This window comes from Lagenorhynchus albirostris, chromosome 8 (genome assembly GCF_949774975.1).
Source record: "Lagenorhynchus albirostris chromosome 8, mLagAlb1.1, whole genome shotgun sequence".
Classification (NCBI taxonomy): Eukaryota; Metazoa; Chordata; class Mammalia; order Artiodactyla; family Delphinidae; genus Lagenorhynchus; species Lagenorhynchus albirostris.
In genome coordinates this window covers 49289901-49303450 of record NC_083102.1, presented here as the reverse complement: position 1 = coordinate 49303450, position 13550 = coordinate 49289901, and positions in this window count along the sequence as shown.

Sequence of the window (13550 nt, the reverse complement as noted above, 5' to 3'; positions counted from 1 at the left end):
ACAGTTGGGGCCTTATGCTTTTGATGATGTTTGTTTGTTTGTTTTTCTTAAGTCAGATATGACTCTAGTTGTCTTTTTTTTTTTTTTTTTTTTTGTGGTACGCGGGCCTCTCACTGTTGTGGCCTCTCCTGTTGTGGAGCCCAGGCTCCGGATGCACAGGCTCAGCGGCCATGGCTCACGGGCCCAGCCGCTCCGCGGCATGTGGGATCTTCCCGGACCGGGGCACGAACCCGTGTCCCCTGCATCGGCAGGCGGACTCTCACCCACTGCGCCACAAGGGAAGCCCTCCAGTTGTCTTTTTAAAAAAAATATTGATTTATTTGGTTGCATTGGGTCTTAGTTGCAGTAAGCAGGCTCCTTAGTTGCGGCTCACCAGCTCCTTAGTTGTAGCATGCAAACTCTTAGTTGCAGCATGCATACAGGATCTAGTTCCCGGACCAGGGACTGAACCCGGACCCCCTGCATTGGGAGCGTGAAGTCTTAACCACTGTGACACCAAGGAAGTCCCTTGATAATAAGTTTTAAAGTTAACATTACTGGGGGTAGAGGTGGTAGAACATGTAGAACCTTGTAGATCACTGAAAGGACTTTGGCTTTTACTCTGTAATGGGAAACTATTGAAGGATTGCCATCAGAGGAAGATCTTTAAGGGGAAAAAATGCAGTAGAATTATCCTTTTCTCACTGGTCCTCCAAAGGGGTTTTGTGAGAACTTGGTTAGTTGCTGTCACATTTAGAAGCCCTCTACTTAGCTGTTCTTTCAAGTCAGAAAATAAATCAATCAAGATTTTATATGCAGTATCATCTTTTAGATTTGGTGCTTACGTTATATGGCGTGGCTGTGGCTGGATCTGCTCCACATAAGCAGATAGGGACGATGCACCATCTTACAGGGAATTTCACCACTGTTCTGTTAGGACCAGCAAGGATCTGGTCTTCAGGTATCAGCAGGACAACTTAGATTTGTGGTTGGATACTTTCTATGCTTTGTTCTCCTTGATTTCTGCGCTCCAAGGAGGTAGTTAGGCTCTTTAAATGTCCTTGTCTTATGTCTTTTTTACAGGACTTGAAGAAAGAAACTTCTTGAAAATGGCTATTCCTGCCTTTTGTGAAGAGATTATGCTAGGAATCCAGGAGTGGGCGTGGAGGACAGTGGATCAGGAATAGATCCTGGGAGAGGTGGGCAACAGGCCACAAACTTGGTAGTGTCCCCAGCAGGGGGCAGGCAAGCTAGACCCAGACAAAGGGATCCTAGCCTCTGCAGGCATTCCTGGTCCCCCACTCGCACTTCGCAGGGTGGCCAGACTTAACAGGGACCATGTGGCTTGGAAATGATTATATGAGTGGTGACTGATGGAATGGATATGACCTAGAAATCTGAGGTCCTCTGTTTTCTAGATGCCCTGGAGCCCTCCAGTCTCTTGTGTGGAAGGTAAGGGAGCCCCAATAATGACTGAGATTGAATTTCTCACCAGTGTGGTGGGATGAAGACTCGATAATAATTAGACTGATTTAGAGAAAATAAAGAAAGGCAATACTTTGTTCATAATCGTTTAGAAAGAACACTGCATAGGTGATATTGTGTATTTCTGATTGCATCACATCAGAAGATCCCCTTATTTTAATTCTGTTTACACAAGGGTCTAGCTGTGTCACCTTGAGCAAGTTACTTAAACACTCTATGATTCAAAATTCTCATTAATAAAATGGGGAAAATAATGGTACTACCTTATAAAGTTTTATAAAACTTAAATAAGTTCATATATACAAAGCACTCAAAATAATGTCTGTATGTAGTGTTTGTTGCTATTATTATTCTCTATTTAAGTCATTATAATTCTTATTATAACCAAAACATTAATTTTTGGCTTGACACAAATAGCTGGTGGGAGCTCATCATGGCTATAGAGATGAATGCTGATGGATCTGGAAATATTTCTCAAGTCAAAACCAAAGCTTTATATCTGTACAACTGTTACTATTCACAAACTTCTTATGCATGCATGATTTCATTTGGTTCTTTAAACAAACCTTTGCAATGGGCAGATAAGGACTTCTGATTCCCATTTTATTTATTATTTTTTATAAATTTATTTATTTATTTTTGGCTGCATTGGTCTTCGTTGCCATGCGTGGGCTTTCTCTAGTTGCTGCGAGAGGGGTCTACTCTTCGTTTCAGTGCGCGGGCTTCTCATTGCTGTGGCTTCTCTTGTTGTGGAGCATGGGCTCTAGGCGCACAGGCTTCAGTAGTTGTGGCATGTGGGCTCAGTAGTTGCGGCCCGTGGGCTCTAGAGCACAGGGTCAGTAGTCGTGGCACATGGGCTTAGTTGCTCCACGGCATGTGGGATCTTCCTGGACCAGGGCTCAAACCCATGTCCCCTGCATTGGCAGGCAGATTCTTAACCACTGCGCCACCAGGGAAGCCTCGATCCCCATTTTAAAGAAGAGACATCTGAAACTCAGAGAGATGTCTTTTTAAAAATCTGTCCAGAAGAATTAGTTTGTATTTTAAGAGTATTAGGGCACCTGTGAAAAGGCTTGACAGATGACATTTTACTACTATTTTACATTTACAATGTACATATTATATCACTATTGTTGCGATTTATCACATATTATATATTACATATTACTTATTATTGTTGTTGTTGTTGTTATGAAGAAACAGCACTGCTTAGGTTGGTAGCTCCGGTCTGGCTTCAGGTCATTTAAAACCCAGTACAGAGAATTTAAAGGCAGCTTAACTCAATCTACAGTAACAAGTCTTATTTGCACCTGCCTTAGAGTGAAAATGGAAAGATATCTTGGTCATGCAAAGGCACAATCTCTTTGAAATTTTGCTTAATTACTGTTGGCTTCTTTTGGTTCTGGGATGCACCTTATGGAGCACGGCTCTGAAGAGCAGGCAGTCATTGAGAAGCCATTGAGAAGCAAAGTCCTCTTCCAGTCATTCTTATGTGCTGGTGAGCTAACAAAGGAACAATTATATTCTGTTTCTGGCTATAAAATGAAGAGAAAATTCCCATTTCTCACCAATCTGGACTATATATACACTTGAAATTTGAGGTATCTGGTAATCAAAATTGACAATAACAAGTAAAAAAGCACCAGCAGCCTTTAACTTATGAAGAGGCTATTTTCTAATAGTTCATTTATCAGCCAGCTGTTTGGAACTAGGGCCAGAATTGCCTATTTCATCTACAAGAAATGCATAAGGCAGTTAGACTATGCTACTGGGACTAATAACATGGAAGAAAAATTCCTACTATCCCATCCTCAACCCTGCGTATATTAATATCCATGACCACTGCTTGAGCAGGTATTATATATGTCATAGAATATGTGCTATTGAGCACTTACTATTTATTGCCCTAATAGTCCTAATCAAGCCTCGAGTTGTAAGTCTCTTGGGAATCTCCCCAATACCTTGTGAGTTATTTTAAATCTCTCTGATTTCCCTTGGGGAAACGCAGGCAGACAAGAATAAACCTTGTGGTATCGAATTGGAGGCACTGATGTATCTCATGATTTTGAATACATATACATATATTAGAAGTTGAGATAGATATAAGTGTATATATGTGTATACATACTTACATTTCCCAGCTCTGTCCATTGAGAGGGACTAGAAGCAAGACATATCAGAAGCAATGAGCACACCTAGCACCCAGGTCTTCATTTCTACATTAACTAAACATCATTCTCCCTGAAAAGGAATCAATGCTCCTTGAGAAATGACTGATTCAGGGCCAGGGCAGAGAAACTACAAATGGGCCTGGAACGTCTTATTGTGCTGAAATGTAAGGAAGTGCTCAAAGAATTATGGGGGCATGTCAAAAGGACATAAAACCAGTACTGAGGGGCTCCCACTGTACAATATGTAATAATTTGTGCTATAAAAATAATTTTGATTTATATAAGCCATTGCATCCGATTATAACCTATTGAATAAAATAGGAATCCTTGAGTCGGTTGTCACAAAAATAAATGAATAGATAAACAAATGGAGAAAGTAATTTCTACCTTTTAGTAATATGCCAACAAATAAATGTAGAAGGAATGACAAAATTAGAAAAACACCAATTGGCAACCACTGTAATAGTAATAAATGAATCATCAATAAATCCTAAAGTTTATGGTTGAAAGGTGGATGTTGAAAGGATATTTATATAAAGTATCTCTTCACAAAAATAGTCATTGATTACTTATTAATAGTACAAAATACTTACTAATTAACTTTACAGTGGGAAAACATGGGAGACATTAACTTAACCAAGTGATAAGAGTTAACATCTCCAGTAGTGGAATGAATAGACATGATGGGCCTTCTGATATGTTATACTGAGAAGAACACAGCATCACTTGTGTGGTTTTTTTTGCCAACAGTGCATAGCTTGAACATAATCACGAGGAATCATCGGGCAAACCCAAATTTCAGTGCGATCTACAAAGTAACCGAACTGTTCTTTTAAAATATGTGAAGGTCATGGAAGACATGAAAGACAAACTGTTCCAGAATGAAAAGACTACAGAAGCATAACAATAAGTGCAATTTTGACCTTGGACTGGATCTCAGACCTTAAAGGACATTATTGGAACTAACAGTGAAATCTGAATGGGGTCTGTGGATAGATGGACATACAATATCTATGTTAATTTTGTTGGTTGTATGTGGTTATGTAGAAGAGCATTTTTGTTTTTAGGAAATACACCCTGAGGAATTAAGAGGTAATAAAACTTCATGTCTGCAACTTATTCTTAAATCTCTCAGGAAAATACATTTGCAACATAAAGATAAAAATAAGGCAAATACGATCAAATGTTAACAATTGGGGGAATCTGGGTAAAGGATATACGGGAATTCTTTGTAGTGTATTTGCAACTTTCCAGTAAGCTGAAATTACTCAAAAACAAAACGTTAAGACAATGTTCAAAAAATAAAACAAATCACCACGCCTACAAGAAAATTCTGCTGAGCTTTCAAGGAATAGACCATTTCCAATTTAATAAAAGCCTTCCAAAGAATACAAAAGGGGGACTTTCCTGGCGGTCCCCGGTGGTTAAGAATATGCACTTCCACTGCAAGGGGCGTGGGTTCGGTACCTGGTCAGGGAACTAAGATACCACAAGCCGAGAGGTGTGACCAGAAACCAAACCAAACCAAAACAAAAAAACAAAAGGAAGAAACACTCCTCAATTCATTCTGGAAGAAGGGGAAATTACAGACCTATCTCATGCACGAACATAGCTGAGAAACCCTAAACAAAATATCGGTAAACTGAACCCAGCAATGTGCAGAAAAGATAATACACCTATACCAAATTCACTGTATTCCTGGAATACAAGTCTAATCTAGCATTATACGTTTAATAAATGCAATTCATTGTATTAATAGGTTAAAGAAGAAAAACCCTATATTCTCAATAGTTGTTGAGAAAGCATTTGTGGAAAAAACCTTGGCAAACCAGGAAATAGAGTGAAATTTCTTTAGCCAGATAAAGAGTATCTACAAAAAACCTACAATCAAAATAATTCTTAGTAATAAAACATTAGAAACTTTCTCCTTAAAACCCAGGAACAAGAAAAAGATACTCACTATTATCACTTCTATTCTACACTGTACTAGAGTTTTAGCCAGTGCATTAAGGAAGGGAAAGAGGGAAGGAGGGAGGAAGCGAAGGTAGGAAGGAAGGAGGTAAGAAAGGAAGGCAAACATTAGGGTCAGAAATGAAGAAACAAAATTGATTTTATTCACAGATGATAAATACCTACACAGAAAACCCAAGATTATTCAGACAAATGAATACATTTAGTAAGATGGCTGGATATAAAGCCAATATACAAAAAATCCATTATATTTAGATTCACCAGCCACAAAGATAACTTAATTTCCAAAATACCATTAACAATAGCAAAATAAAGACCCTAGTAATGAGACAGGCTGGGACCTGGGGCCTTTTAGTGTCATGCTTGCACCTGGACACACGTCTCCTCCAGCAGCAGAATACAAAGAAATTATAAGAGACTAAAAATAAATGCAGGGCTTCCCTGGTGGCGCAGTGGTTGAGAATCTGCCTGCTAATGTAGGGGACACGGGTTCGAGCCCTGGTCTGGGAGGATCCCACATGCCGCGGAGCAACTAGGCCCGTGAGCCACAACTACTGAGCCTGCGCATCTGGAGCCTGTGCTCTAAAACAAGAGAGGCCGCGATAGTGAGAGGCCCGCGCACCGCGATGAAGAGTGGCCCCCGCTTGCCGCAACTGGAGAAAGCCCTCGCACAGAAACGAAGACCCAACACAGCAAAAATTAATTAATTAATTAATAAAAATAACTGCAGGCATGCACAGTTGGGGCACATTATGAAAGAGATACACAAAAGCCAAAACCCAACTGCCACTTCTGAGGTGCAGGGAGCAAAAGCAAGGTACTACCACATGATCCCTGCACACAGCACCACCAAAGGGGTGGGCAGACCACCTAAGCCGCCCCTCCCGCCCAACCCACAGGTCCGCCCTCAACCCTTGTTGCATTTAAAGGACCAGCTCCCCACCCCCCGCCTCCGCCTCAGGGAACAAGCAAGGGCGCCTGTTACTTGTTCTCTCTCCCACTCACTCCTGATCCACCAGTCCCAATAAAGCCTTGCCTGAATTCCTCATCCGGCCTCTTAACAATTGCTTTTTTTTTTTTTTTTTTTTTTTTTTTTTTTTGCGGCACGCGGGCCTCTCACTGCTTTGGCCTCTCCGGTTGCAGAGCACACGCTCCGCATGCGCAGGCTCCGGACGCGCAGGCTCAGCGGCCATGGCTCACGGGCCCAGCCGCTCCGCGGCATGTGGGATCCTCCCGGACCGGGGCACGAACCCGCGTCCCCTGAATCGGAAGGCGGACTCTCAACCACCTCGCCACCAGGGAAGCCCTATTAATTGCTTTTGATTAAAGAGTCCAAGAACCCAGGTCTTGGACTTGGTAATAAATTTAGTAAAAGTATACAAGACATTAAAGAACACTTAAACGCAGATATATCCATGTCCCTGGACAGGAAGATATTATCTTTAAAACGCGGCTCAAGATGCAGATTGCATTTGGCTTTGACACTTTGCAGCAGGCAAGTTACTTAAGCCCTCCAGTATCTCCGTAATAATAGCACTTACGTCATAAGATTAAGAGGATTACAGGTAGTAATGCATATGAGAGGTTTAGAACAGTACCTGTCACGTAGGAAAACTTCCAGAACACATGGTGAACTTGGGGTCGAAGCCAGGCGTATTCCCTAACCAATGTGTACTGGCCTCTCAGTTCTTATGTTAGCAATACACTTCTATCTTAAGTCTCTCTTCTTTGGGGTTTTCCGTCCCTTACCCCTGAGCTTTATCCTAACTAATATACTGGCCAACTCAAGCGCCATGACCAAGCCCTGCTCTCTCCTCCCTCTTCCACCAGAGCTGTTCTCCCAGCTTCTCAACCGCTGAGGGAGCCCACGTGACCCAGTTTGACCAATAGGCTGTAAGAGGAGTCCCCCGAGGGCTTCTGGGAAATTCCCCCTCCCCCCAAAGGGGAGAGCACCAGGGCAATAGGGCTTCTGGTGCTGCTGTCACTCACTTCCTGTCCCCTTATAAGCAAACTCTGAAGCAATGATTTGAGCATCAGTGGTTTATTTGGAAGGTGTTCCCAAGAAACATTGGTAGGGAAGTGGGGAAGAGAGACCAGGAAGGTCATGAAGCCAATAAAAGATGAGTTATCAAGGCAAGTCACCCAGTGTGGCTGAGACATATTCCCCCTGGGGGGAGCAATGTAGAACATAACTTTAATGTGATCCCCCTTCTAGGGGCGAAGGAGAAGGATTTACTCACCAACTCTCATCAACTCTTGCTTGAGTGCTGCTCAAGGAGGTTTTGGTGGCCAGAGAGAGACCTCAGCAGGGTGAGGGATGCTGGCAGTTGGAAGCTGGGCCAGCACCCCTGAAAATGGAACAGGCCATAGGAATATGGGGTGATCGCATCTGCTACACACACCTTGCTTGCCCTGTTGAAATGGTTGTGAGAGCTACTGCAGCCATCTTGCAGCCATGATGGGAAGGTAGATAGAACTCAAGAGATGCAAACCCAGAATTCTGGTATGGAAGAGTGTCTGAACCCAAAGAGCAAAGTCCTACCTCAGGACTATCTGTTGTATAAGGAAAAAAGAAACTCCTCTTGATTAAACCACTGTTTGTTGGATTAAATGCATTCTTAATAGTCATATTGATTTTTCTTGATGTGTCACTCAGGGACACTTAGGTTAATCTCAGTGGGGTTAGGATTTTGGAAAACAGCCAGGAGACTTAATGATATTTCTGGTTTTTGCTTGAATGGAGAGAAAAAAAAAGGAAAGCACTGTGGATGAGCAAGAGGTGGGGAGAGGAGAAGGAAGAATATGAGATAATATCTTTAAAATATTATCCTGCCACAGTGGTTCATGATGGCTAGAGCTTAGCATGTGGAGGCCAGACCTGCATCTAGGTTAACACCCCAGGCCCAGCTCTCACCTCAGTGTGTAGTCCTCTTGTCCCTTGCAGTTCTTTGTCCCACTCTCAGGTAGAGACCTGAGAACTGACTAGAACATCAAGAATTCAAAACAATTCTGAAAAAGTCTGAGAACAATCTAAGTATGTAATTTGTTTCCCTGACCATACATGTTGGATTTAAACTGATGTGGAGAAAAATCTGACCGGATGTTGGAGTGTGGAAAGAGACTACTTAGAGTCACAAGGAAAGAGTGATACTTTCTGGGGAGAAATTACACAGCCTACTCTTCTTCCTCAGGCTATCTTGGCCTCTTGTGTTTCTCTGTCAGGATTAACTTTATGGTTGCCTGCATTCGGTGGCTGAACTTCCTCTTTTAAAAGCTGCTCCTTCAGTGACTGGTAGAAATTAACCTCAGCCTTAACAGGATCCTATTCCCTTGCTTCTTGTGGTTCTGTCCCACAGTACTGTGTCCACATGGCTACCGTGTCCAGCTGAGGCTGGCAGATTTATACCTGCCTTCTACCCTTCTAGATACTATCTTCAGTGTATTGTTCTGTCCTGAACTTTTTTTTTTCATATTTTTTTTTTCCCAAACTTATCACCTTTCCAGAATCTTAAGGGAAGGGGAATGACAACATGTCAGAACCTTAGCTAGATTTATTCATATGTTACTCTCCCTGCCACCTTGACAAGGTGTCGTTCTACCCGTTGTGAATAGATCATTGATGGAGATCATTTTTCAAGGTGTCTCGGAGGGATTGAAAGAAGGGGGTGCCTTTGAGATGTCATGTGATGGAAAGATTCCCTGGATGGAAGGTATGTGAGTCCTCCAAGAAGGACAACCAAAAGTTTGTTCTGCCTGGTAGAAAAAACTGGAGGCCCTCCTGCAAGGGTGCCCCAGCCTAAAATCTTTACATGAGTTTATATTTGGGTCCTAGACCCTCTTCCAGACTTCAGGCTGGGTAGTTTGTCTTAACTACACACAATGCCTCTTTCTGAACCCTGCCTGGAAGGACTGGGTAGCTGCATTTCATTTTCTGGCAGGTCCAGGGCCCTGGGAGGCCTATGGGCTTGGTGGTACCTTTAGAAGTCTGACCTCTGACAAATGACCTCTGGGTTTTACCCCAGATCCTTTCCTCCTGCAAGGCATGAAAGAGGCAGAGCCTGGGCTCTAAAACTGTGGGTGACTTGATGGTAACTAGCATAGGTTGTTATCTGATGACCCAAGGGCTCCTTGGTCCCTTGGCACTGTGTAAGACCCCAAGACATTTGCCCAACCACAGCAGAGGTAGCACCAAGAATAACTAAGATTGAATTTCTAACAGGTCAAGTGAAATGGGGAACCAGAGCCAGGTGGTTGATATAAAGAAAGTCAAGGTGTTTCTTGTACACCTGAATTTATAGAGTGACATTAATATGGGTTACTTATAAACAAAGAAATTAAAGCTCAGAGAGTTTAAATAACACATCCCAGACTACACAGCTAATAAGCAGCAGAGTTAAAAATTGAATGTACTTTTCCTTCCACAATCCAGGCTTTTCCCATTCTAACTTGCTACCTCTCAGGCATTATGAGAATGGCACTCTTTTCTGAAATTACTGCCAACCAAACCACTTGAAGTTAATCAAGACTGTCAATTTTGCTTTCTGAATGTTTCTCAAAACTTTGCATGTTCTCCACATTCATTGTCAACACCCTAGGCCATCATCTCCTACCTACACATTTACAATAGCTTCCTAACTAGTCTCCTTGTATTCACTCTTCTCCATCCCACTCCCTTCCGCATTTCCACAAAATCTGGAGTGATCTTCCTCCAAAAGAAAGCTGATCATATTCCTGTCCTATGTAAAATACTTCACCGGCTTCATGATGCTTTAGAATTTAGCCCCAAATCTCTAACCTGGTGATTATCTATCCTATAACCACCTTAGCAGCTTCATCTCCTGCTGTCATCCCCCAGCTCTGGGCTTCAGCCACAGGACCTTTGCACATGCTGTTCCAAATGCCTCAAACACTCTCCTGTGTTCTTTCCCTATCTTTCCAGATCTTGTGTCAAATCCCATTTTCTCAGTGAAACTTCACTTGATTCCCCCAGGTCAGGTCTTTTGGTTTTTACCTTCATAACGTTCGATACTTTTTCTTCACAGCACTTAATACAGATGATACTTAATTATTAACTTTTTGGTTATTAGATTAACATCTGTCTCTCTTATTAGACTGTTAGCTCCATGAGGAGAGGGACAATATCTAGTGAGCCAGCTAGCTTGTGGACTGACACCTAGTGGGTGCTCAGTAAATACATATTGAATGAATGAATAAACTTTAAGAAGATAAATATAAACCAAAGCAGGGGCAAAGGAAAGGGTGGGAATCATCTATGGTTCTGAGTTTGCTTTGATGGTCTTTCTTACACAGAGGGAATTGTGGAGAACAGAGATTTCAATATTTTTTAAAAAATAAGTAGGTATGGAGGTGATGTTTTCTAACTAGGGCATTGATATACAGCTGAAGTATATTAATTTCTGTACAGGAAAAATACTCCAGAACAGCGTGTGACTGGCTTCATCTGGTCCACACTAATTTCCAGGAAAAGTGAATCACAGTGAAACCGAAGAAAGAGAAATATTCCAAATAAGGCACTGGAAAAGGACAGACTGTGATTAGCTTTGTCTCAATGCTGCCTCACTCAATTCAATGCTACTTATATTGATTACAAAAGGAACTGAACATTTCTACTGTTAATTTCATTTTCTCTCAACTGGAAATTGAAATAGGCTTTCTAGATAGTAACACTTAGAAAAATTCCAGAACCAAGCTATAATCTTTTTAGGGCTTGACCAAGGTGTAACCTGAGTTAGAAGAGACCTTGTCTTTCAATAAGTCATATCTTTGGCTTGATGAAAAGATATGGGCTGTTTGTTTTCTTCTCAGAAAATTTGTGGTTTTTTTTTCAAGGTTCCCCTTGCTTTATGAAATAGATATTACAGGAAAAATTCACAAATGCTTTCTCTATTCTCCACACAATTCTGTTATTTAGTAGGAAATGTATTTCTAAGGAAAGAAAGGTTACCTTTATGTGTTAAAAATGCACCTAGAATTCGTTTTAATCAGATGTGGTAAGACCACAGACGTGGACATGATTGTCATGAAGGAAGATGTTTATCCTCCCTAAACCCTAGATACAGGAGGCATCCCACGCCGTCCACACAGGGCCACATGGGGAAGGACCAGTGACAGTCAGGAGGCACAAGAGTGGGAGAGGGCAGAGCATGGCCCAGAGCCTTATCGAGATTCTTTTGGAAAGGGATGGCCAGGCAGAGTAGGTACACTGAAGAGATTTAGGACTGGATGGTTTGAATAATTTCAGCAGGTTCTGGGCTATTTGGGTGGTCCCTACTTGCCAGCACCTGGCCCTGGGGCATTTTAGGGCAGGGAGAATACTGGCTTGATGTGTGACAGTTTGATAAGGAGAGGGCTGGGGTGAGACCGCTGGATTGTCTGGGTTGGTTCGTTTGTTTGTATATCAGAAGCGTACTTGCAGGGGAGTCGTTTGTTTTTTCTAGGAATTGGCTGGCCCTGGGGATGGGATGGGGAACAGTCTCTCCAGGATCAAGACCCCAAATACCAGAGCATCAAATATAGAGAAAACAAATCAATACACCTTAGGATAAGCTGACTGAGGCTTTCTCAGCGGGTTTGTTTGGGTTTTTTTTTCAGAGCATTCCTTTTAGCTCGCTTCCTTTTTCCTTTCCTTTCCTCCCCTCATCTCCTCCCCGTTCCATCCTAGCGACTATTTATTGAGGCCCTACTATCTGTGTGTCAGGCACTGTGTCTGGAGCTACAGATGTCTGCAGGCACAGTTCTTGCCCTCAGGAAGCTCATAGTCTTGTGGGGAGGGTGGACATCAGCCTTGTGGTAGGGTTGGAACTTCAAGAATCTTTTCAGACTTGCTTTCAAAAAGTTTTTGTCCCTCTTTGCTGGTGTTGTCATATCTACCTCTAACATTTCCTGTCCACTTCTGCTTTCTGGGCTACCTGATAGTGAAGAATTGCAGTAAATAAAAGGAAAAGAGGTCTGGCTGAGTTTTAAGGGTCTCCTACCTGTGAGATGTTGGGCCTTAGGAATGGGGCTTTTACCTTCTTTGCAATAATTGTGGAGTTTTGTTGCAAGCAATTGTTCTGGCCAGAATTCTCTAGTGAATGGAGGTATTATTTTCTATTTCATCTCATCTGGAAAATGTGTAACACTATTCCCCAAGGATGTCAAACAAATGAGTTATGGCAGAGACAGAGTAACGCATAGCAGGGAATACCTGTATTTCCCCCATTTGACATTTATGTACTTTGACCACTCCCGTGGCAGGGGCATTGAAGGATAAAGTAAGATGGTGCATAAGAATGCCTGGCACATGGGACACCAATTCATGGCAACTGTTTTCAGAGCCAGTGCATTTTCTTGGCAACACCTGATCTCACTGTGGGCCAGAGCTGTGGCTGCTTCAAGAGCCCTGATTTTGTTTGTTTGTCGGTAGGAAATTCCCTTCATCTATGTGTATCTCAAATTTTGATTTCACTCTTGCATGATCACTTAGCTGGATAAAAAGTTCTAGGTTGTCAGTTGTTTTTGCTAAGCATTTCTGATATCTTGCTACCGCTGAGAATTCTATGGCCAGTGTAAATAATTTTTTTTTTTTTTTTTTTTTTGCGGTACGCGGGCTTCTCACTGTTGTGGCCTCTTGTGTTGTGGAGCACAGGCTCCGGACGTGCAGGCTCAGCGGCCATGGCTCACGGGCCCAGCCGCTCCACGGCATGTGGGATCCTTCCGGACCGGGGCACAAACCCGTGTCCCCTGCATCGGCAGGCGGACTCTCAACCACTGCGCCACCAGGGAAGCCCTAAATAATTTTTATAATCTGCTTTTTCTCTCTGGTAGCTTCATGGATACCCGTTTATCCCTGATGTTCTAGAATAGCACTTTTACTGCTCTAAGTGTAGTTTTATTCTTATTTTTCCTTCTTGGATTTTAGAGTGAATTTTCTATCTGAAGAAT